Source organism: Pyxicephalus adspersus, chromosome 6 (genome assembly GCF_032062135.1).
Source record: "Pyxicephalus adspersus chromosome 6, UCB_Pads_2.0, whole genome shotgun sequence".
NCBI lineage: Eukaryota > Metazoa > Chordata > Amphibia > Anura > Pyxicephalidae > Pyxicephalus > Pyxicephalus adspersus.
This window is the reverse complement of record NC_092863.1, coordinates 91068435-91093759: the sequence shown is the minus strand read 5'-3', so window position 1 is coordinate 91093759 and position 25325 is coordinate 91068435.

The following is a 25325-nucleotide window of genomic DNA, read 5'->3' as shown; positions in this document are numbered from 1 at the left end:
ATACATTTTCATACGGCCATATGTAGAGTAGGAAGGGAAGAAGTTTAGTTCTTAGTGTTCTTGTTTATTCAACTTTGATTTACAGTGCAGCCGCAATCATCAAAAAGTACAAGATCCTCCAGAAGAACCTTTAAACATAAAAAAATATTTCATTTGGCATTTGGCTTCAGCAAGTTTGTTTTTTGCCTTTTTATTAACAGTTTTAATAAAAAGAAATATTAGTAAGTCAGAGGATCTTGTATTTCGTTCATGATTTCTACTGCATTGCGAATTTATTCTGCATACTGAATTTGTATTCACCTAGGAGGAGATGAGAGATGGTGAAATTCAAGCTTGTTGGGGATTACTCAACTTTTGTGTGTAAACATGGAAAGAGCAGTGTCCGATATAACTACTACGAGTTGTGGTCCAGGTGCTTGGAAGACTATTCACAAGTGCCTCCTGCTCAACAGAAATGTTGATTGAACAGTTTTGGAGTGAGGCATCAGATGGATGAAATTTGATGGGAATTAAAAACACAACTATAAGATTACTAATATAATCCTATATGAGTTGAATATACCTGGGGATTTTGTTAAGTGTTCAGCCATATTGTTTAAACAGATTGGGCTCAAGGAGTGGAGTTGCTACTAATAATTAAGGTCAATTCAGCCGAATAGCCAATGTTCGAGATATTCCGAATCTGAACACCACCTAAAGCTGACCTAAACTCAAAATTTTTACTTGACATAAAAGGGTAGACAACCCTTTTATTTTAAAGTAAAAAAAAAAAGGATGCAGCACCTCCCGCAGCGATCAAGACAGAAAGGGAATACAAAGCCTCCTAGGATGTCATGCATTCTGGGAGGCTTTTTGCTGCTTTTTCTGCACATGCCCTGCTCTTGGGCATTCGCAGAAGAAGCCTCGTTCTTTAATGGAAGAAAAAATCTCACAAATGTGCAGAGAGATCAGCAATCTTTTTCCCCATGTACATCCCCCGATGTGGTGAGAGATCGGGTGATGTAGGGAGAAGAACCTGGAAGAATATGTTGGCACCTGGGCAGAAGATAGATACTGTAATGATGTGGGACACAAACGAAGAAACTTCCCGACGCATAGACGAATCTGCAGAATTAAAGGTAAGTGTGTTTTTTTATTTTGAGTTTAGTTTCACTTCAAGTCAATGGGAACAGAATACTGGTGATTTGTTCTGGTCCAAAGACAGTAAATGCAGCAGCCAAATGCATGTAAAATGGCATTGGAAGACCACCACATTTTTTAGAAATGTTACATTATTTTAAAAAAAAAAAGGGTACATGTGTGCAGTGGTGGAGAAGAGCCATTTTATGCTTGAAAGGCAACATTGATATATACAAATACTTCTTTTTACAGCTTTTGAAGGTCCCTTACCCAATCCCTATAATGTTATGAAATCTAAGGGATAATTTATGGAACTCCCAACAGCAATGCTGTATGATGGAAGTACCAGTACGTTGTTCTATATCTAAACATTTTGTTTAGGTACCTTATTTTGAACACAACATAATCAACATCCCAAAAAATATATTATTAAAGAAATAGTATTCCGAATAAAAGACTTTTCTGTTAGCACAAGTCTCAACACGTGTTAGCAAAATGTTTGAAGCAATTTAATCAAGCTTGGCAGACAGTAGGTACTTTTCTTTGTAGTTGTAAGAAGGAAAGCAAGCTAGAAGCAGAAACTGACTTTAGGTATTTGTCACTGTAACTAAAAATGAGCCTTCGGGGTTTGCTAGTTAAAAAGTGTTTTTTGGTACCCTGTTTGCATGGCATGGCAAAGCACAAATAGATTTCTTGCTAACCAAAAATTAAGAGTATAAGTCCTTGTGCAAGTACATGGGTATACATTTTCAATGTAATAACAAAATTGGGTAGCATCAAAATATAACAAACTATGTCACATGGGGCTGCAGAAAAAGAATAACTGTCTTCAAAACATTTTCATATCTAAAGAAAGAAGTATTGTACTACACATTGCAGACGTGCTAGCTCAGTAAGTACAGCAATAATTGCCCCAGCCAAGTAATTCACTATTTATGCATATAAAGAACTTTATATGTTTCCCTTCCTTACCAGAATATGCACATTACCTAAAGACCTTTCTATACTTAAGTGTTCAGATCCCACTACAACAATGCTGAAATCTGCTGGATAGAGGTATCTAGATTTTCCAGGCAAGCTTTAAAACGCTTGTAAAAGTTCATAAAAATACAAATGAATGCAGTAGAATATTTACATGCGTTTTTAAAACCGTTCATTTAGACCCTGCCTTAGAGACACTATGAGCAATAGAGATAAAATTAAAAACAATTTTTTTAGTCATTTGACATCTAAAACAAGATGAAATTTTAACACCCACAATAGTTGCACGGATACTGAATAATGGTTTGCTGGACACGTTTCACAGCCAAGGGTGCTTCATCAGGAGGAACTAAATCGAAAAATAAATTTAACAAACATAAACAACAAAAAAAAATTCATCTTTAGTCCTTTACCCTTCATGTAAAGCTGACAGTTGTCATCGATTGCTCCACAGGAAGAGAGTGGAAATATGATGAGAACAGAGTTCAAAGACTGCTTTTTAGGCCCTCCCTCTGTGCAAACAACAAAACATGACACTGGTTAAGTGACTTCCATTTCAAGCGTGGACAAGTTTTGTCATGCGGTGTCTGTAAGCAGCCACAGCATAAAATGTATTTACTAGAAGCTGCAAAAATGAGACAGAGATGAATGTCTTTCATGGGTAGAAGAGAATAGAATAAAAGAATAGTCATCAATGGGAACACGTCCAATAAATCTATGATAAGTTTAACCATTCTGATAAATAACAGACACTAAATGCTGCTTTAGTGGTCCCAGCCTTTTATTAAAATTAGGATTACTACCTTAATAAAATACCCATAAAGCCATTATTAATACCAATTTATTAATACATTTATTTCTGGTACAACTTAATACAGCTGTATTGGCTCATGAAAAATGTATCTATACAAATGGAGCTGTTATAACGGTGTAACACCTCAAAATGGTGAGACATTTCCATGAAAGGAGACTTTGAAGGTATATAAAACATTTACAAATCTATAATAATAATTATTATATTATTATTATTACTATTATTAATTATCTTTATTAATTATTAGGAACAAGGGTTAAAAAACTGATAACACCTCCTTGCTGGAACAGTAAATTGACCACCTTTGGCCCAATCGGCTTTGGCATTAAAGTTGACCTACACGCAACTTTTTTACTTTACATCAAAGGGTAGAAAACTCATATATAAAGTAAAAATGTTATTGATTTTTTTTTAAATGCAACACACAGTTTAAAAAAAAATAAAGGGTTCAGCACCGCTGCTTTAAGTCTTGATCGTCACACAACTTGGAAGGCTCTTGGCTGCTAGGGGGAAAGAGATGCCAATCGAGTATGGAGAGAGATCTGCTCTCTTTTTCTCCCCCTTTTACATCGGCTACGTCACCGGGCTCACACCTGCGCAGTGTGAGACCAAATGACATGGCTAGGCTGGAAGAGAAGACAAAAGATGGCAGCGCCTGGCGCTTCCCCCACACTGGGACGAAGTGGATTTCCAGGATGGGACAGGACCGGATCGAGGAAAGGTCCAGCGCCATCAAGGGACCTGCGGGATTAAAGGTCAGTGTAATTTTTTTTTTACTTTAATTCCGCTTTAATGGGTTTACAGTAAACACAATGTGCAGTGGTGAGTATTCTGCAGTCTTTTTCAATAATTCAATGTTGTCACTGGGCCATGTTTCATGCAAAGCACTTCATCAGGAATATATGTAATGGGGGATAAGATATTTAAGAATTTCAGCAGAAACCATAGTCCATATAATAGAATATGGGACAAACAAAACTAAACAATCTTCACTCTAAAACTAGGTTTCCTTAGGATAATCCAAAAAGTTTTGACTTGACATGCACCTTTAACCTATTCATGGAGAAAAATATGGCAAAACCCTACTATATAATTCCACTCACCCTGGCTTCCTATTCTGTGACCAAATGCGGATGCTTCAATTTATTGTGAACATGTCCATTGCTTTACTTGGAGTTCATACACTTTTCAATATGCAAAGCAGTTTTGAGACTCCACTATAATTTTGCCATATTTTTCTGCATGAATAGTTGTCTTGTAAAATATTCTACCACTGTGATGGATTCGTCCCCTGGTCTACTTTTTAGGTTTCTTGGACATATATCTAAAAAGTTGACTTGTAGGCAACATCCAAAAAGGTTAAAAAGTATGTCAAGTCAAAACTTTTTCAGATGGTTCTAGTGAAACTTAGCTTTAGAGTGAAGAAGGTTTAGTTTGATTTGCTATGTGAAGCTTTGAAATTCACCCTACCTTTCTATTCTGCTGATGTTGATGAGGGTCCTGTTATTTTTATGAGATTTACAATGAGATTTGATAGTCAGTACTGTGCTGTTCATAATCTTTAAAAAGGTCCTCTGGAGATGAAGCTTTACCTGATGATCTGCAGCCTAAAGCTGCATACACACTTCCAATTTTTATCGTTCAAAATGAACGACGAACGAACGGCGAACGATCGATTGGGCAAAAATCGTTCGTAAAAAAAGTAACCAACGACGCCGACGAACGAGGAAAGTCGTTGGAAATGAACGACCGGACCGGCGGATCGGATTGGACGACGATCGTTGACCATCGTTCGTGTGTACGATCGTTCATTGATCGTCCATGGTCTGAGCATGCGTGATGAACGAATGTTCCTGTGGTGCACGTAACTTCCTGTATGGTTCAAACGATCGCATCTATTGTGTGTACAATATCTACGAACGATCGTGTCGTTATCTGTATGTACAGGATCGGTGCTATACGATCGTTCGCAGATATCGTGCAGGATCGTTTGTCGTTCGTTTACCAACGATAATAATTGGAAGTGTGTACGTAGCTTAAGGATCCTCATACTCCTACTTCATTCATTCTTTGGATCTGTTCTTTCTTTTCCTCCATGTGTCATTACCCCTGTACCCCAAAGCATAAATCAGAGGGGCCGAGGGGTCTGACAGCAAAGTCACCTGCCATCACCAAGGAAGTCGCCTTCACACTGAGAAACAGCAAGAAAAGAATCCAGAAATGATTGTTATAAGCCAGCAGACTATACTGATAACTAGTACTTTGCTTGGCTTTGTCTGCAAAGCTTAGTAAAAATTAGCATTTTTGTATTTTGACTTTGCAAATTATTGTCACTACAATTGCTCTGGATGTCTGGGGTACCTTCGAGAACATGTCCCAAATAGAAAAAACATTGTATAAAGGAACACCACTTTGTAGGAACATGACCTAAGTGGAAAAAAAAGGTAGGTATCATTGTCAAAACTTTAATAATATACTGGGGTTAATTGCATTGTGCTCCAGACTTCTAGATACTGTATTTGCACCCTCAATGTAATCAGTATAAAAAATACTTTTAGACACCACCTTTTTGTTCCAACAGGTCTATATGACCAACAACATAATAGCACACAGTTTTAGCAAAGGTACATTTATTCCATTATTTTTTATTATTTTTATTCCACAATGTTTTCTTAGCATATTTAGGTGCACAATGTTAAGGCTATTATCAACTATAAACAAAAAAGTCTTTGAAACCCCATAATATACCTTTTTGTTGATTTGCTATTTGCATGGTAAACATTCTCATTCTCAAATAGTTCAGGATATCTCATTGGTAAGCAATCTGCACAACCGATCTTGGTGACACATGAATATCTTGCACATAATGTTCAATCTCCCTAGTAACACCGGATCCTGCAAGCAGAGAATTAGTGAGAGAGGGATCACAGAAAGGGAATGCAGGAGCAATGAGATGACTTTGTAAATTTAATAAAGCAGAGTTTAATAAAATGCTCAGTTCTCAGTATTTCAATGGGTCTGCAATTTAATATAAGAGTTGCCCTGATAGCTCACTAACATAAATCATAAATAGCTTTCATTTTTTGAGCAAATACTATATCTTGGATAACTGTCAGGAATGACTTTCAGCCGTGTGCATATGTTGATTCATTGTTCAGTGTGTGGGATAGAGGTTATTTTGAAGGCATTCCTCCATTCCACCTGGAAAATAGATAAGCGACCTGGATTAGGCTGCAAGTAATCGTAGAACTGCAAACTTGGCTCTGTTTTTGGGTTACAGACTCAAGGTGCTTAGATTTGTTGGGTCAAACACTCCATCCCTCTGCCAGGCCCGGAATCCAAAATGGCTTTGCTGTAAGTGGCAGAGCTTGATGAAAGAATTCTTCTAATGATAAGACTTCGCAACTAAATGAAAAGAAATTTAATGTCAGGATATGGAACGGATTCTTCACTGTAAGGTCTGTGAAAATGTAGACACGGATCCCTCAGGAAGTAGTTTCAGCAACTACTATAGATTGCTGTTAAAGTTTTAAAGTAAAGATAGCAGAGACTGTTGATCCAGGGAACCTCCCAGGAAGGATTTGTTCTCCCCTGTTGGAGCAAATTGAACCAGAGTTTTTTATGCCTTCCTCTGGATTATCTAAGTCTGTAGGGTTTTTACCTGGGATATGTTTATTATTCCAATCATTGAACTTGATGAACGAATGGATGTCTTTTTATCAGCTTAAGTAACTGTACCTATGTAACAATTGTGGTTAAGTTAGGAAAGCCCCAACGTTGGCTCAGGCAGCATGTTAGCAGACACTGAAAGGCCATGTGAGTCCTGCATGTTGGAAGTGCAGTGTTATATGAACCCCAGTTCCCTAACTAATGTAGGCTTACAACAATAGGTTTCGCCTGTCTGATTAGCAACACTATGGGTTGATTCACTAAAGAACATACCGCCTGTGCGAAAAGTTTGGCAGTGATACAAAAGTTGTATTATTTCCAAGAAAAGCATCAAAGAGAGACTGAAATTTTGCAGGAAGTACAAAGATTGGACAGCAGAGTGGTGCAAAGTTATTTTCTCTGATAAAATCTCTTCAGACTGTCTTGGAATATCTGGAAAATCAATTGTGCAGAGAAGAAAAGGTGAATGCTGCCATGAGTCCTGTGTTGTGCCAACAGTAAAGCAACCTGAGACAATCCATGTGTTGGGGTGCTTCTTATCCAATGGAGTGGGTTCATTCACGGAAACACAGCCAATAAGGAATTATATGAAATCATGCTCCAAGAGCAACCTCACCCACAATACAATTTGGTGATGATCTGTTTATTATTCAGCATGATGGAGCACAAGGTTACCAGAGATCATAGCATTGACATTTTGGGCCAATAGCAAAAAAACACCCAGATCTCAATCCCATTGAGAACCTGTAACCAGTTCTCAAAAAACAGGTGGACAAGTAGAAACCCATGAAGTGTGATCAACTCCAAGCACTAACAAGGCTTGGAATTGATCAAGTTGACTGTATTGGGATATTCCTTGCAATCATCACATTCACTTAGAAAGTGAATTGTCTTTTCCAAAGTAATAATTCATCTTGGTAAGTAAACAGCTTAAATCCCCCTATAAATCACCTCCTATGTGTATACAGAATATAAAAAACTATGCACTTGGAACCTTGTTAATACATATTCCCCTATACACAACAGTCAAGTGAAATACAGCCATACATTTGTCACTTGTACAGCTGTACACCAGGTTAATTAGTTATTTATCTCTGGCAATTCTTGTCTCGTAAAGTAGGACAGTGAAATAACAAATTGTGAATATGATTAACCTACAGTACCTTGTTAAATTGTATTTGGATGAGTACTTAAAATGCTCATTATTGTTGCCTATTTTCTAACTTGTTTGCCTTTTAATGCTTATTCTGAATCGCAATGAGAATTTGTCATAGCGAGCAATATTAATTCTTGAATGCATTTATATTCTTGTGTATCCCATCATTTGTCAGTAATTTGTATTTTTAATTTGTATTTTTGTTGATGTTTGTTTTTTAAAAGATTTCAATCATGTGAATAAAATGTGCCCATTGTAAGAACCCGTGGCAATGTTATATTTGTCAGGACAGCCATGTAAATGAGAAAACTAGAAGGGTCTTTTTACACTCAGTTTTTCATGCAGCTAAACTCATGGAACACGTGGCATAAAAATGTAATTCATGTAAAAATCCTATGGTTTACTAAAGGCTTGAAGTTGCTCTTTATTAAATGCCACCCCATCCCCTATCCTCAAGTACAGACAACCCTATCAAATACTTCTCTTCTTTCAGCAATCTTTCCTCCAACATGTTCCCAACTGGCTTCCATCAGAAATGGGAAACGCTCATCTAAAAGCTTGAGCCTTGCAAAAGTCAACGGCTTTCAATTGCAGCCCGGTACAGAAGTAGCCCTGGATGGTAGCCCTACTGGCTCTTCTTCACACTGTGGTTGTTCCCTACCCTATTTCTTCATATGGATAGCCATACTCGTGGTAGTCTCTAGCAGTCGCTTGGAGTGCAGATACAAATATTAATGATTGGGGCCCATGTGCACTATGTAACAAAATCAATTGCTACAAGTTTGTTTCAAATAATGGTTTCCTCTTATTGTGCCTTTTTCCAAAGTGATTTGTATATCAGTTCAGTATTCCTGACACCGCATGTTGAAATGTTTTAAGGGCTTACCTATGCAAGGACATGAATTGCTCCATGTTGTTGTTCAGTTATGTGAACCTAAATTTGTACAATGATTTCAAAAGTTAAACAATGTAATAAGTCACCATCATAAATCCAGCGGCTTTATTGTACCAGCAGATCTGTTATGTTTGTACTTTCTGTAATAAGGTGACAGCACTTTTTATTCTTTGCAAAGCAATGTTGTCACCCACTGAGACAGGATAGTCTTAACAGAGGCTTACCAACGTTCTGGTGCAATGAGCAAATGCCAGGAGGAAGAGGCATTGACTGTATTTTCCTTCCACACCATTCACCAAAGGGCTTAGCTAGATTCAGCAGATATGGCCAACCAACATCATTCAACTGCCTATGAAGTCAGTAACAATCTTCCTCTTTTTGTAGTTGCCACGCTCCCAATCAAAGCATCAGGGGAAAAAAGTGGCCAGGCAGCAATATTTCCTTAAAATGGGCAATAAATGTCAGTCTTCCTCCTTGGACATCCTTTGCCCACAGGAGTGATTGATTCTTCCTGTGCATGGATTATATTTTAAATTACGTGGAGCATTTAGTGAATAAAATAAAGCAGATGCAATTCAATAAATAATTATTTTCATCTTAGTGACTTTTAGATACATAATGTTCCTATTTTGGTAAAGTTTATTCTAAGGAGGGTGAGCACCCTAGGTACGTCTCTGGATCATAGATGGATATGATGTTTAAAAATGACTTTAAATTAAAGCCCAATTTGAACTGATTATTTTTCAAACAGGAAAAATGTTTTTTTCCTTTTGTTTTAAGGGATTTTAATTTTGTCCCAGTACCGTATACCTGAAACCAATGTTAGACAGATCTAATAAAGGAAGTGGTAATAATGAATTCACTAATAGGGTCAATTTGTAATAAAACAATGTTACAGACAGGCTCATAAAAACAAACTGATGTATAATGCTATTGGCATTTTTCATTTAGTCTATAGTTCTACTTGTGCCCAACTGAAGTACCTAGACTGTATGGGGCCGGTGTTTGCACTCTCCAGCACTCCATGCTGTGCCAATATTGCACAGAAAATGGAGTACAGTTCTGTTTTCAGTAAGTTTGCATTGAATAATGTTGGCTTTGAAAAGGGTCCCAGATTTTAAAATAATGGAACTAAACCCAAGAGTTAAAGAAAATTGTGAGTGTAAAATGTTTTATTGTAGAAGGGACAGGCGATGTCTCTTCTGCAATAAAACAACATTACCTGCCTGTTCACAATTATTAAACTAAACTCATTCCTTTACTGGTGCCAACATCTTCACCTGGTCCTAATCCAGGTTTGGAATTTTTGGCTATTTTGATCGGCCAAGCCAGAATGACATTTATTTATTTCCGACAGCCAACTATAGAATAAAAAAGAATATAAATTTAATAATAAACTTTTAATAAAAAATCAACAAAATCTGTTTATAAAAATAAAAAAAAATAAACAATGTAATATAAGTGTACAGTAGCTTGTATAATATATATATATATATATATATATATATATATATATATATATATAAATATATATATAAATATAGATTATATGAAAACTTCTTTGTATTGTACTCAATAAAGATATTTGGTATTGAATCCAATGAGATCGAGGAGGAAGGACGTGTCCCCAGGACCTGTAGAGACCAGCAGGACGCAGGGGGACACCGACAGAACAAGGTGTTTTTTTTTTAGTTAAGTGTGACTTAGGATTACCTTTTTGCTGGTAAAATCCACCCCGAGTCACACTCGGGAATACTGCTACGGGGGTTAGGACTTTAAATGAATTAATTATCAAGTGTATCACACATTTTTCAAGTTAAAAATAATATATACTATATATATACTAAATAAATACTATATAGTTTATTATCTAATTAATCAATTATATGTTAGCTGTTACAAAAACATTTGTTCATTCACACAGTGTTCAATATGTTTCACAACATAAGCTTGCTCAGGACTGATGTGACCGGTATATTTGAAATCATATCTGCCAAGTATTAAAACCAAAAGAAATAGTCACAACTACTACTGCAATTCTTTAATATGGCAAACCAAAGGAGGAAGCAGATCAGGTGGCGCTGATGTCCACCATCAACCCAACATCTCAGTTTGTAAGTACATTTTTTTGGAGGGCCATATCATAAGCTCTATAGGCTTTGTTATACTTAATATTCAGATTTGTGTTTTCTCTAAGGCTCCTCTCTGTAATTTGAGTGACTAGATGTTTTAAATCATCAGGTCTGTATGTGGAAAGCTTGATTTCAAACAACACTTTGGTATTTTATCAAAAACTAAACTCCTGGTACAGCAAATCTGAAGACCTTGGTATGCATTTGGAAAAAAGCACTACAGAAGCAAGAGGATGAACTGAATCCTGGTCTATTTACAAAGACAACACCAACATATTAGCAAGTGTTTGCAATGTATCTGCCTGCAATGTGGGGTTAAATTACAAGATGGTTTATGTAAAAATTATTCTACAGTTTTCTTTATGTATAAAAGCCTGCTTGCTTTACAATGCCATAAATAGTCCCCCTAGTAAATGTGTGAGATATTCCTGGAAATTGTGTTTGAACTTAACAAGTATGTAATTCATTTGAGGATTCTGCCTGTAGTTGAGGGAATGCTGCATTAGAAAGTCTTTAGATGTCAATAGCCTAATATAAATTCAATAGTACCGAGTGATATTACCAGGAGGTTCTGCTCGTGTAAAAGTTCATTAAATGTGATTCCATGTGCTCTCTAGCCATCAATATGGCTAGCTGGCCTCTTAACTTTAAAAACAAAGGCAGTTCCTTAAGTGCTTAGGAGTAGTATATAGATTGTTATGAAGTTTGTTTTCCATTTTAAGATGAAGATCGTTATTTTCTGACTATTGAATTAATTCTAGCTAAAGTAACTGATCTGGTAAATCACGCAGAATGTATTATGATCATGTTGAACTTGTCATCTACTTCTTTTTCACTACTAGATGTTCTCAGTTTCTGGTTTGAATGATGGTCAGCATTATTAAACTTCCTCTGGATCTGCCCCCAGCCTGGACGGAGAAGCAGCACAATGGTAACAGCAGCATAATGATAGCTCCCTGGGGGCAATGTGATCACTGGCTGGAGCCATGAGGATTAACAGGTCACAGATGGAAAATAAGTCATTTCTGGGAGCAATATATTGTTTATGGGGTCGAGGAGTAAATTACTGGAGACGTTGCTACTATATTAAGATAGTAGACCCTTTTGTTTTCCTGGATGAGGGCCTGGTGATCCTGTCTTCCTCTGTACTCTGGGGTCAAGTTTGAGAAAATGTCTTTGGGATATTTTGGTGTAGGGGGTAGAGAGACTAAGAATTCTCTAGATCTCCTGATGAAGCGGATCCAATTACTGCAAAACGCGTAGAGATTAACATCACCTAGAGATTCCGTTTGATAGGCTGTGATATCAATTGAATACCTAAAATGGCGATCTGCTTTTTTATGGATTTTAAATATTAATAAAAACATTATTTTTATTGTTAGATTTTAACTGGGTTGTAAAATTTACATTTTTATTTCCTTGAAATTCCCTTATATGCTCGGTTATCTGGATATTTGTGGGATGTGACAGTTTTTATAATATATGCACCCATTGGGAAGATGTTTTCGTTCAGCACAATGATAACTTTATGTGTCTGTCACTCTTCTTTTTTCTTCCATCAACATGCCTCTTGTCAGCGGACTGATTGGCTGCGTGTTCTCATCCTGTCCACTCCTAAGCTCTACTGAACAAACTACTGGGCTGATACCAAATAAATTAAGATACTGATACTACTTGCATTCATTACTTTAGAGCTCGGCTTCAATATGACTTTATCATTTTAACAAAAGAAAAACCCAGCTGCTGCAAAGTTTACAGTAGCTCAGGTTTTCAGACCCCTGCTTTGCTCCAAAACTGAGCCCTTTGGTTTGGGCAAACTCCCTGGTAGTGTCAGAGCCCAACCACCATTCCACCCCCTTCCACAGCCATCATGTATTTCCAAAGGCCCCCCACTAAAATGGGTTGCCTTAGCAACCAGAAGAAACATGTAGGAGGCATGAGTGGGCAGGTAAACCTCAGCACTATAGGAATAACAAAGCTTTGTACGAGCTAAATGGTATTCACAGGTAATACTGATAATATTACAGGTGACATATGGCATTGAAAAAGCTTCAAATGAATCTTAACATCTGGAAGCCACTGGTGTCACCAGACTAAGTGCATTCTCCATATATATATAATATAGTTCATAAAAGATTTTTACGTGCATTAACCCACAGCAGCCGGTCACAATGAATCATATAAATGGTTATTATGTCATGCATTAATGGATGTGCAATAACAGGGCAAATTGTTGTGTGCATTCAATTAAAACAGTTCACTTGTGTTAAATGGACAGCATACCCCAAATGAAAATTTCACAATGTTTTATCCCTTTAAATACACTTCCAATACAGATAATCAACTTGATATGCCAAAAATACAGTTTGTTCCTGCCATCCTCTGTGACATGACAAATCAGCTCTGAATTTGTAGGCACAAGGTTACAAAGAACACATGTCCTAATCCCCATTACTTGTGCACAGGAAAAATCAACAAGTATATTTGCCCTCATTAGGCTTGGTGTTTGGCTTTAGTCTGTGAAACATTTGACCTAAATATTGGTCACTAAGCCTAAAATGAAAAAAGCCGAACATTGCTAATGACAGATCTTCAGATTTGCCATGGAGCCATCTATGCACTATACCTTCCAGTCTAGTGATCGATGCCTAGTGCCATACGCTATATCTCTCAATGACAGATAGTACGGCTCAACAAATGTGGCTGGTGGAACATTATTATTATTATTAAACAGGATTTATATAGCGCCAACATATTACGCAGCGCTGTACAATAAATAACATGGCAGCTGTCATAGTCTACAGGCCAGATTGGCCTTGTGTGTTGATCGAATTTGCTTCAGTCATTGATCTCAATAGCAAACAATTTGGCTATAATTCAACTCAGACATTTGAGCCAATTTGGCCAATCTATTGGTGAACCAGACAGAGGCAAATTTGAGCAACACTACTCAGTCTATCTTCTTAGAGCCTGTCCATTTCAAAGTCTAGAAGGCCTCTCTGGAGCAGCCCAAAGCCTTTTGAGCCCTTGGCATGATGGCACAGTTGGAATGATGTTAAAGCCTTTTCATGGGTGAGTAAAACCCATTATCCCCTGCGGTCTCATCATAAAACCCACCATTCCTTAGACTCTGCCTCTTGGTTCACACTGCATTGTGCAGACAGAACAAGCATGGCTTCTATCCACAATACACATAAAACTTACTGAATTAAGCTTAACGAAATAGCTAATTTTGTAATTGGGCTTAAATGAAGCATTTTAAAGAAATGTATGGTTAAACATTTCAATAGCCATACCTTAAATCTTGGGAATCCCACTAGATATAGAAGTAACACTGTTAAACATAGGGTTGCTGTAATAGAACGGCATGCTAGGAGTTGTTGTTCCAGGCATCTAAGGACATTTGTGGCAGTGTGGGTGATGTAAGTGTATGAATTCCTGTGCTGGAAGGGAATGAAGACTAATACTTGCAGGGATTCTTCTTTCATGTGGTGTCCTCTTCTGGCACAGGCTGGATATGAGTCATGTGGAAAGATTTATTCCAGGGTACCTCGCAGACGACGCCTGCACCAGACCCCTAACACATCCTGAAGACCTGAAAACAGTCACGTTTTTTCTCAGCTTCCTGACGATAGAAATAAAATGCCAGATGGTAATTTACTTTTATTTCTTGGCTTGAATTATATCTAAGCCATAACAATGAGCTTCTACTATTCGTACCCCTGTGGCTGGGTATATATACCTTTTCATGAAACTTTGTTATAAATGTAAAAGTGCAAATTTTACCTACTGAGCCTGCTGGCATTTTGTACTGTAATCAGTTATGATTTTTCCTGGCAGTATAATACTAAAACAGATATAAGATGCATCCTAGGGATATTTATCTATAACCTCTTGAAAAAGCCTAGTAGGGTCAATAGGTTGAGGAGAAGTGGGTAATGTCACCATGTTTAGCAATCCGATCAGCACGGAAACGGCTCGGTGATATTGCAAATTTGGGGTATAATCACGTTCATAAAAAGCAAGTGTGACTACCTAAAGGTGATTTTATCCATTGCAATTGAGTTGCTTTTAGTTTTCTTTTTTTATCGATAAAAGCATTTTACGCTATGTGGAGTGCTTTTTATATTTTATGACATACATCATTTATAGATTTTTCAAGGTGGCTTTCTCACTGAAAATATTCAAGGAAATTCTAAGACCCATTGAGGAAAGATTTACACCTACTATGTAATAAAATGCTTACATGTGTTCTGGTGAGTCTCCTATTCTCAAGGTGGCATGGGGAGGGTATCACAAAGTGCACTTATATAATATATATACCAGATGTAGCAAAATCTGCTTACTGTTTGGACTTTCACAATTGACAAAAGTTTATATATATATTTTAAATTTACAAAGATAGTTGGACTTTTGCATTTGCATCTTTCATGTTCTTCTGAGCAGGGTCCTCTCCTCCTGTGTCACTGTCTGTATCTGTCTGTCATTTGCAACCCCTATTTAATGTACAGCGCTGTGTAATATGTTGGCGCTATATAAAAACTGTTTATTATTATTAATAATAATAATAATAATAATAATAGCATGTAGTTTTGATTATAGATAGGAGCGCAGTAATAATTGATTTTTTTGTCTCTGTGGACTACAGAACATCGCTTTGTATGTTTAGGACAATAGGAGAGGGGAAGGTGGTCTATATCTCTAACCCACTTTCATAGATACAGTACATTGGGTGAACAGAAATACCTGGTGATATTGAAGGGGAAAAAAATCCTTAAGGAAAGAAACACTTACCTAAAATATTAAATAAAACAGTAGATTCACAGCTCATATATTTACATTTTTCATATCTGAACATTTTAAAACTTTTATTTACTTTGTTTTTAAATGTCCACAGACTGTCCCCCTGTATTTCCATCTCCCTGAAACCCCAGCTGAGGGCTCACTCACAATCCTAAACTGAATCTTTGATGTGGGGTTTATGTGTTCCAAGAATAGTTTCATGTATTGCAATCAATAGAACTGAATAAAGTCCTCAAAAATATATGCAGCCACCTCTGAACCAGAAGTCCAAAATGTGGACTTGCAATATATTACATTTTTGCGTTGTTCTCTGGTTTGGTTAAGTTTTAGAAGCCAGTTAGTAGATGATCCATTTAAAAAAAAGTTTCAAATGAAGAGAAGGACGTTGCTGAAGTCAGTGGGGAAGCAGCTGATATGTGGTCCACTGACTGACATCCTGAACATTTTTGGCCACCTGTCAGCTCCATCATACTCACTGACAGCACAGCTTTCATGAGGCGTAACTGGTAAAGAACATATTGCTGTACAGTAGATAATTTTAGGTCATTTTTTTTCCTGCAAAACTTCTCATTTATGACATGCTCTAGGAAAAGTAGCCGAACAAATTCTTTGTATTTTTATAGCTGATGTTAAGGGTGAACAGTAATTATACAGCAGAAATATCTGTACAGTGGTAGATCATCATCAATACACCCTGAGGGTGTATTCTAAACAAATACTACTATTGTCAAAGTATAATAAACTAATACTAAAATATGAAAAGAAATGTATAAAAAATGTTTACTTATTGTATACGCAATATTTTACTTTGTGTTCTTCAAATGTATTGATCTCTTGTATAGAGAAGGTTTAGCCCAACCAGGGCAGTGTTTTTACAAGATTAAATGGCACTTTGGAGCACTGTTTTTAAATTATTATTGTATTGCATTTATTGATTTAACAAAGTATAATGCTGAACTTAGCTGAAAAATAGTCTTTGAGCCCATCCTAGGATGTAGCTTAAGCTCAAAAAGTATGTTTCAATATCAAATGAAAAGTGTACAGATAGTCCCTGGCTTACCTACGAGATAGAGACTGTAGGTTCGTTCTTAAGTTGAATTTGTATGTATGTGGGAACAGGTACAATAATTTAATAATTGCAATTAAGACAGATGTCTCAACATATTATTTGGCAGCATGGTGTCAGTTACTGTATAAAATCCTCACAAACAAAGCAAAAAAAAAAAAAACTTTATGGAGCCTAGACATTCATTAACTTCTGGAGCAAGCTGTGCTTTGCTATGCAAAAAGAAACAAGTGCACAACCTCAGCTGTGTTTAGCAAAAGATTTTTTCTGCCATGCGAACCGCCTCCTCCCCCCGTCAAGCCTCCGTCCTGCACAGGGGAAAGCAGAGAAGCCCCGTTCGTGTCTAGGAGTTGTCCGTATGTCGGATGTCCATAACTTGGGGACTACATGTATATATGATGCGGCTTTACTTTCCAGTCAACTGACCAAATACAAGGATATGGGGATGTCTTGAACTTTTCATCTACCACTTACCATATATGAGAACTGTCAACCACCAAATGATTTGAAATTGTGTTCAGCTTAATACAGTCAATACTGCCATACAGAATAGAAAAGCAAGGGCATTGGCCATAAATTGCCCTATTTTTGTTACAATATACCCAAAGTCAATGAAGCTTGGTCACTGACCGCTTCCTAGCATTAAAGCAATCACCATCCTTGTCAGGTAAGTAAACCGCTGGTTAGAATGAGGGCTCACAAGACTGCTGCTCCTTTATTCTGCCTGAGGCCTGCTTTAGAGGGGATTAGAGGAAGTCAATGTAATGGTATGGGTTCAATAGCTGTATTTTTGAGATATAAATATAGGGCATCTGTATATAAATTATAAAATATACTCTGCCTATATGAAGAATAGTTACTGCCTTGTTTGTTTGTTTGCAGAGAGCAGCAACTGCAACAGAAACAGTTAGCGGGATGACCCTGAAAGCTGTACACAGGATGGCCTTGAAGGCTGGTAAAAGACCATTGCTTCTAGAACCAGCTTGAAAAAGATTGAAAGATTGTGGACAGTGATTTTTGTTACAAAAACACGTTAGACACATGGTTTATCCACCCCATTAACTGTTTGTGAACTATTATGTTTATAGGGACTTCCGAATATACAGTATTGGACAATCTGCTTAATGACAATTAGATAACGTCTGAACCTTCCTATTCAGGAGTGATTCTGTATGCCTATAAAGTGTAGATAAATTTGGTTTCTTGTTTTAGTTGGAATTTCTGTGATTTACCTGCTAAGTATTTGATTTTCACTGTTGCAGCAATAAATCTCCTTATTAGCATCCACTGTCTCATCTCTGATGGTCGATTTTGGAGACCTGTCAAAATAACCGCACATATGGAACACATTTAAAGTGACTATGTAGCTTTCCAAATATTAAGTCTTTTCTGAAATCAAAAGCATTCACTCTTCCCACTCTAGCAAGCCATTCTACCAAAGTTTTGCTGTTGAAGAAACATTATCATCATCTGACACTATGGGGAGTGTTGGGGTTGCCAGCATCCCCGTCTATGTGGTTACATCAGCTGGCCAATACATCAAAACATTTTGGTAATTTAGAAGCTGGCAAAATAAACTGCAAATCACATCAGGGGATCTGGAAGTGTGATGAAAGTCACAAAAAATGAATTACATTGTTCAGCTGTATTCATCAGTCTGACTGTTTAGGACTTTACAGCTCAGTAAACATATAGCACCCTTCATTGAAATGTTTGCTGTTTTCTGCTACCCAAAATACCAACAGGCTTCTGGTCTGAATGAAATCATAATCAGGAGAATTGTTTTATAAATATATATTTTTAATTGTAAGGAACAACTCCAGTATGAGCCACGGCATGCTAAAATGTTTAGAAATGTTTTTCCCAAGCAAGTCCTCGCTTTTCCTCACTCTATCCAAAACTAAACCTTTGGCTGCAGTTGAGCTTTGCAATCTGGATATTTATACAGAATTCAAGGACTACAATTGTTTAGGAATTTGGAAAAGGATTCTTTGTTGATTTTACAACAAATTCTTATTGTTTTGTTTGGTTGTCATCATGTAGAAAAATAGACAGATGGTCTCTTCCAGGCATGAGATTTAGTATGTTTAGTGGCCAAGAGGCAAATAATCTTTATAAATGCAGAACTATAATTTTGTTTTGAAAGCTTGCGAGCAGACAGCTCTTTATTGCAGAAAGGCATAGGTGATGTTCCTTCTGCAATAAAACAGACTCGCTTGCTCATTCCCTATCTTCCATAAAAAATGAAAAAATGCACAGCTCAGCATATGACGCACGGAAGTTATGTCTTTCCAGCTTGGCCAAACAAGATGGACAAAGATCAGGAAACCAGGAAAAAAAAAGATAGCTTCACCTTGCGATGGATCAGGGACAGGAGAGTACAGTATGTTTTTTATTTATTGCAAAAGGGACCTTGACTGAAAGGACCTGCTCAGTCCCAATTTTTTTATTTTTAGCTACACTTCCTACTTTAGAAGCCATGATATCCATGGCATTTTCATTTTGAACTGAAAATGTGAAAAAGTAGTGATGCTCAGAACAGTAAAATTCTAACTCTATAAAACCATCTGGATTTTGAAAAGTACTTAATAATATTGTAATAAACAGCTCAGCTAATCTGGCCGCTGACATTATTCGGACGCTGGATAGCTCTGCTATACCTGTCAGTGACAGACATAGTAGGCCAAGTCAATCTGGCCGCTGGATGATGACAAGTATAGTAATGTTGGATAGGATCTCAGATTGCTCAAACTCCAAGTTCTAATCCAAAGTCAAAATAGCCCTGATTCAAGTCAGAATCAATTCCAATTGGAACTGTCAAACCATTACTAGTGAAAAGTTTAACTGTTGATCACACTTAACTCTCTGGGTGTGATACCTTACATAAACAACTTACAAAAAAGCTTTGGGATAACGGGTAATAAAATTAGAAATATGTACCGGTGCTTCAAAAAATAACTAAATAGGAAACAAATTTAGTGATAGAAAAATGGTCGTCCAATAAAGTTTAGAGTTTACAAGTATTAATCACATTAGTGGGACTTTCATGGTACATAGTGAAAAGCACAATATATAGCTTCATCATAATGAAATTACATATAAAACCATGTTAAGCATACATGATCATGAATACATATCTTGTGTTAAACAATTTGACTTGTATGCCTCAATGCGTTTCGCACAAACAACTTTCAATGCAAACCTACCTTAGAAGCCGTATTATCTATGGTATTTTCACTGTAAACAGAAAAAGTGAAAACGTAGAGGTGCTGGGATCAGCTGAGCTTAAAATTCTAACTCCAGAAATTCATAAGGATTTAGAAATTCAGTTTGAGAATTGGTAAATTATTTATTAATATTGTATACAGCTCAGCTAATGAAAGTGGAAATATATCAGAATGCGACTACCCTTTTCACGTTCCTTTGCAGGGCGCCATCTTCCTTTTCTTTTTCCTCTTACAGATTATCTTTAAAAATCCTGATTAGCTCTGCCAGGATGACATAATCCTCCCTGTCACATGCAAGAGAAGTTAGGATTGCTGGGTAGCAAAACCCAACATAATCAGACAGGTGAGACATTTTTGCAGAAGGTAGATCGCCTGTCCCTTTCTGCAATAATCACCTGCCTGATCATGGAAACCTAAAAGTGTCACTTTCCACTCCAAACTTTCCACTTTAAACCTGAAATGTTAGAGTTGTCACCTAAAAAGAGATTGGGATAAGTGGAATCTTCTAGTTACGATCGTAATGGAAGTGAAGGGGAGAGAGCGCAGAGTGGTACAACTCGGTCGTTCTCCCCCTAATCTCTCTATAGAGCAGAATGGCGCTGTATGCACAGCGGTTCTTCATGCATCTTTCAGTCTACTGTGTGTATGCAGCCAAAAAATATACCTACAAAGATTTTGTTGTTAACTGCTTCGTTGAATGTGAATTTCAAAAATGGGAGCTTAAAAACTGGGGATAACTTTAAAGCTATAAAGGTCCTTTGTAGGTTATAATGACAGATGAAAACAATTGCACATAAGAAGAAACTTTAATGCTCTGAAAGGTTGTATGCTCCCTGACCCACAGTATGCATGTGCAATATATAGATAAACAATCTGGGACGCTTTTGTAGGAAGGATGGGCTGTGCTCGAGTGGATGGGGGAATTATTGATACACAACTTCAGTGGAAAAAAAACCCTTATGAATAAATCTGACCCTTGCGTTAAAGCCCATTTCTGGGCAAAATCTAAATGTAATTACAGTCTTAACAACTTGGGATCCTCAGATGACCAATAATGGTCTACCCTACAGTCAGGTGAAAATGAGGCACATACAGTATGTAGATGTTAACAGCTATTACCACTTATCCCCAGATAGAGTTGACATTGCTGCTAACCAGCATGTGTATAAATTAGGCAAGTGGAAAATACAAGAGGGACCCATGGCTGCAAAGTTCCATCACAGGTAATATGTTTTTACACCACGCTGTGTTACATAATGCTCATAGAAGCTATACCATGCTGTCTAGAAATTCATTCTCTTGGAAATCTCAAATTCACAAGAAGGCTGTAGCTCCCCTGAGTGCTTGGCGCAGATGGTGGAGAGGGCTTGAAGAGCTAAATGAGAAATGTACTTTAGAGAGTAATGTGCCATTCGGATGGCTGGCATCACATTAAACATAAATATGTCAGCTTTTACTGGTGGATATATGAGTCACTACTGTTCAAAGATAAAGAAAACCATAGCTTTCATCTGGACGTTTTTAGGTTGGACATTCCTGCAGGAAATCTCTCTTTTAGGTCATATATAAATCAAATTGTGTATAAAGTTTAATAGTAATTCTTTAGATTTTTAATGGTAGTAAAGTGAGAGAATTGGGAATAAATGGCAGGGATATAGGCACAGGGCAATGGGCACAAGTGTATAGACAGAAAGTGGGCATGGTAGAGGTTCCAGTGAGTACATAAGCGAAGAGCAAAGTGGGACCCAGATGAAAGCAGTAGATAAAGGGAATATGGCAATGACTATATTTTGGATTTGTATTTAGTAATGTTTGTAGTGTATCCAACATTAATAAATATTGGTAAAGCTTTAAAGCCTGAATCTATTCTTCCATTCCATCCTTTTAATCTGGGAAAAATCTTTGATCTCATGCAGAAAGGGAGAACGTCTGGTTGATCCATCCTCCAGCTAGGCAATCATGGAGGGTACCCTGCCATCCTGTATGCTCTGCCAGTAACCTTTGCATCATTTGGAAAATGGAATTGGATGCAATGCTTGGGAATAACTATTTTTACATTGATATTCTAGCAGTAATGCTCAGGTTGTTGTCAGAATTCAGGGTGACTTAGTGGAAGGAAAGGATGGTTGATAGACCCAAGCACTGTCATGTGGGAAGAAGTTATATGCTCCCCAATTGTTGGAAGACCTAACATTTTCTCCAGCCTCAGAGAAAAAAAATGGCACTGGCATTGGTAAAGTGAGCTTACCTGGGGTTTGGGAATGGAACAACTCCTCCAAATTGACAAGATATCATTGAGCAGGCAAAGTAGGATTATGTACATTTTACGAGACACCAAGGAAAAGCTGTGAAACTGCAATATATTTCTAAAGTGGGAAGAAGAGAAATCTTCCGAGGCTGGAAGGAAGAGAATGTCCATGACTCCTTTGATGTTGGATGAAACACATTGTACTCTGTTAATATTGTACATAACCATGAAACCAATTACACAAGTCTAAACTGATATCAGTGTGCTGTTTGGAAAATGCAATTTAATTTTTATAAGGATCAATTCCAGAGCAATCATTTTGTAATTTTTACAGGGCTAATAAACTGTATAAGATTTATCTCAGCTAATTAACTCAGCCTGGAAGCTGATTTATTTAGAATGTTCAACAAAATGAAACTTGTAATATGTAAAGTTTTCATCATTCCTGCACGGACCACAATGTTGCATTGGCTGAAAGTATTAGACGCGGTTTGCCTCATAGATGCCAATTAGGCAGGCGGTCTCTACAAATTGGAAAGCGGAAGATAATTATATCTATTAAATATATAAATATATATTAATTATGGTTAAAGTACATACAGTAACTTAGATTGTAAAAGGAAAATATCTATAAATTTGTACCTCACATCAACTTCATAAGGTTTGGTTCAGGGAAGAAATCTCAGAATCCTTACCCAGGTCAAAACTATTGAGTTTCCATTAAATGTAAGAAAATATAAAATCGTATCATTTTCTAGTAGACTGGCTCTGAAATCATTCTGGGGAGCCCATTCAGGTTTCAACATATTGTAAGACATGGCACTATGTGTGGGGCATTCAGCTGCCATAAATTTAGGGTGGCAACCCAAAACACAATGACAATAGAAATATAGACCCTTGTGTGCATTAAAAAACAGTAGTTTTGTAGTACTGTAGTTGTGTAGTAGAGAAAAAAGGCTTCCCTTTGCTTACCAAGGAGTCTTTTTAAAAACAGGGAATGTGACATTTATTAAAATGTTTCTGGAGAAAAATAATGCAGGCTAAACTTTATGTATATTTATGTGTCCCCAATACATTGCAAACATGTTGTGGGCTGACAAGAAAAAGCTAATCTGTGGACTGTGGTGTCAGTTTTGGCCATTGTTATTTGCTAAACAACTCAGACCCACCTACTCTCCAATTTGCACAGCATAAAAGCTAATCATTCTTCAACCTAACTGCTGCCCCCCTCTACCAAAGCCCAGACCTGACCAATGGCAGAGAGATATCCGTAAACTTGACCACAACCTATTTTCAAACTGCCTTACATCCCTCACCCCAACTCTCTCCAAAATCACCTCCCCAGATGAAGCTGCCACCCAGTTAAACTACTCCCTTTCCTTGGCTCTAGATAAAGTTGCCCCTGCCACCTTTTGCTACCCCGCCCTGCCAACCCCCGTCCCTGGCACAACAATCACACCAACAAAAGACTGTTCGTGCAGCTGAGCGCCAGTGGAGGAAATCTGGTCTCAGCGCTGACTTCATGGACTACAAAGCCAGACTACATCACTTTAACACAGAGCTCACTGTCACTAAGCAAAATTATTTATCCGCTGTCATTTCCTCTCAAGCTTCCAACGCTCGCAGTCTTTTCTCAACTCAAATCCCACACCTGCTCCTCCGCAACAACCTTCACTGCCCAAGACATATCCACCTACTTTAGAGATAAAATTGACAAAATCAGACATGATGTCTCTGCTCACCAAGCCATCCCAACCATACCCACCCCTTCCACCTGTAAATCATCACTGACCTCCCTTACTTAGCCCTGTTACTGTGGATGAAGTCTCTTCTCTCATCATCTCCATCTTCTACCTGTCCGTTTGACCCAATTCCCTCTGATCTACTCTACGTCTATTCCTCCACCCTGGCCCCCGCCTTAACCAAACTATTCAACCTCTCTCTTTCTACTGGTATATACCCCTCTGCATTAAAACATGCCTTAATTCTCCCTATCCTGAAGAAACCCTCACTAGACCCCTCCTTTCCTTCGAGCTACTGTCCCATCTCCCTTCTCCCATTTGTTTTCAAACTCCTTGAGCGCCTTGTTTTCAAATGACTCACCGATTACCTGAGCACAAACTCTCTACTTGACCCTCTCCAATCTCTCCAACAGCCCTTACTTAAGTGGCCAAAGACCTCATCAGAGCTATGTCTCAATGCAACTTTTCACTACTCCTTCTCTTTGCTCTTTCTTCTGCATTTGACACTGTTGACCACTCCCTCCTAATCCAAATCTTGGTATCAGTGACACTACTCTCTCTTGGTTTGCCTACTACCTGTCTGACTGCTCCTTTTTAAGTTTCTTTCAACAGGACTTCTTCCTCTACAACTCTCCTCCCTGTTGGTGTTCCCCAAGTGTCAGTCCTTGGACTGGTTCTCTTCTCAACGTACACCTCCTCACTCGGTAGTCTCATCTCCTCCTTTGGCTTACAGTACCATCTGTATGCTGATGACACTCAAATCTATCTGTCCACCCCTGACCTGTCTCCTGGACAAGATCTCATGCTGCCCGTTAGCCATCTCATCATGGATGTCTGACCGATTCCTGAAACTCAATCTGGATAAAACCAAACTCATCATCTTCCCCCCTCAAATTCCAAATCTCTTCCTGACATATTCCTAACTGTTAACAACACTGTTATTTGTCCCTCCCCTCAGGCACGTTGTTGAAGCCTCACCTTTGATTCTGCCCTCTCACTTACCCCCCATATTTAGAACATTTCCAGGTCCTGTCACTTTCACCTGTGCAACATCTCCAAACTCCGCCCCTACCGGTCCCCAGAGACCACCAAACTTCTTGTACACGCTCTTATCATCTCTCGTCTAGACTACTGTAACCTCCTCCTCTCTGGTATTCCCCTAACCCGACTCTTTCCTCTACAATCTATTATGAATGCTGCAGCCAGACTCATTTATCCTTCCCACCGCTGCTCTTTTGCTGCATTTCTCTGTAGTTCCCTTTATTGGCTTTCATTTCACCTGAGAATTAAACTCAGGCTCCTGTGCTTTGCCTTCAAATCCCTACACAGCTCCTGTCCAACCTAACTTTCTGACCTGGTAGAAAAATACTCCCCTAGCTGCTCTCTTGGCTCCTCCAATGACCTACTAATGACTTCCTCACTCATAACCTCATCACATGCACGGTTCCAAGTTCTTTGAAATGGTCATCCTCA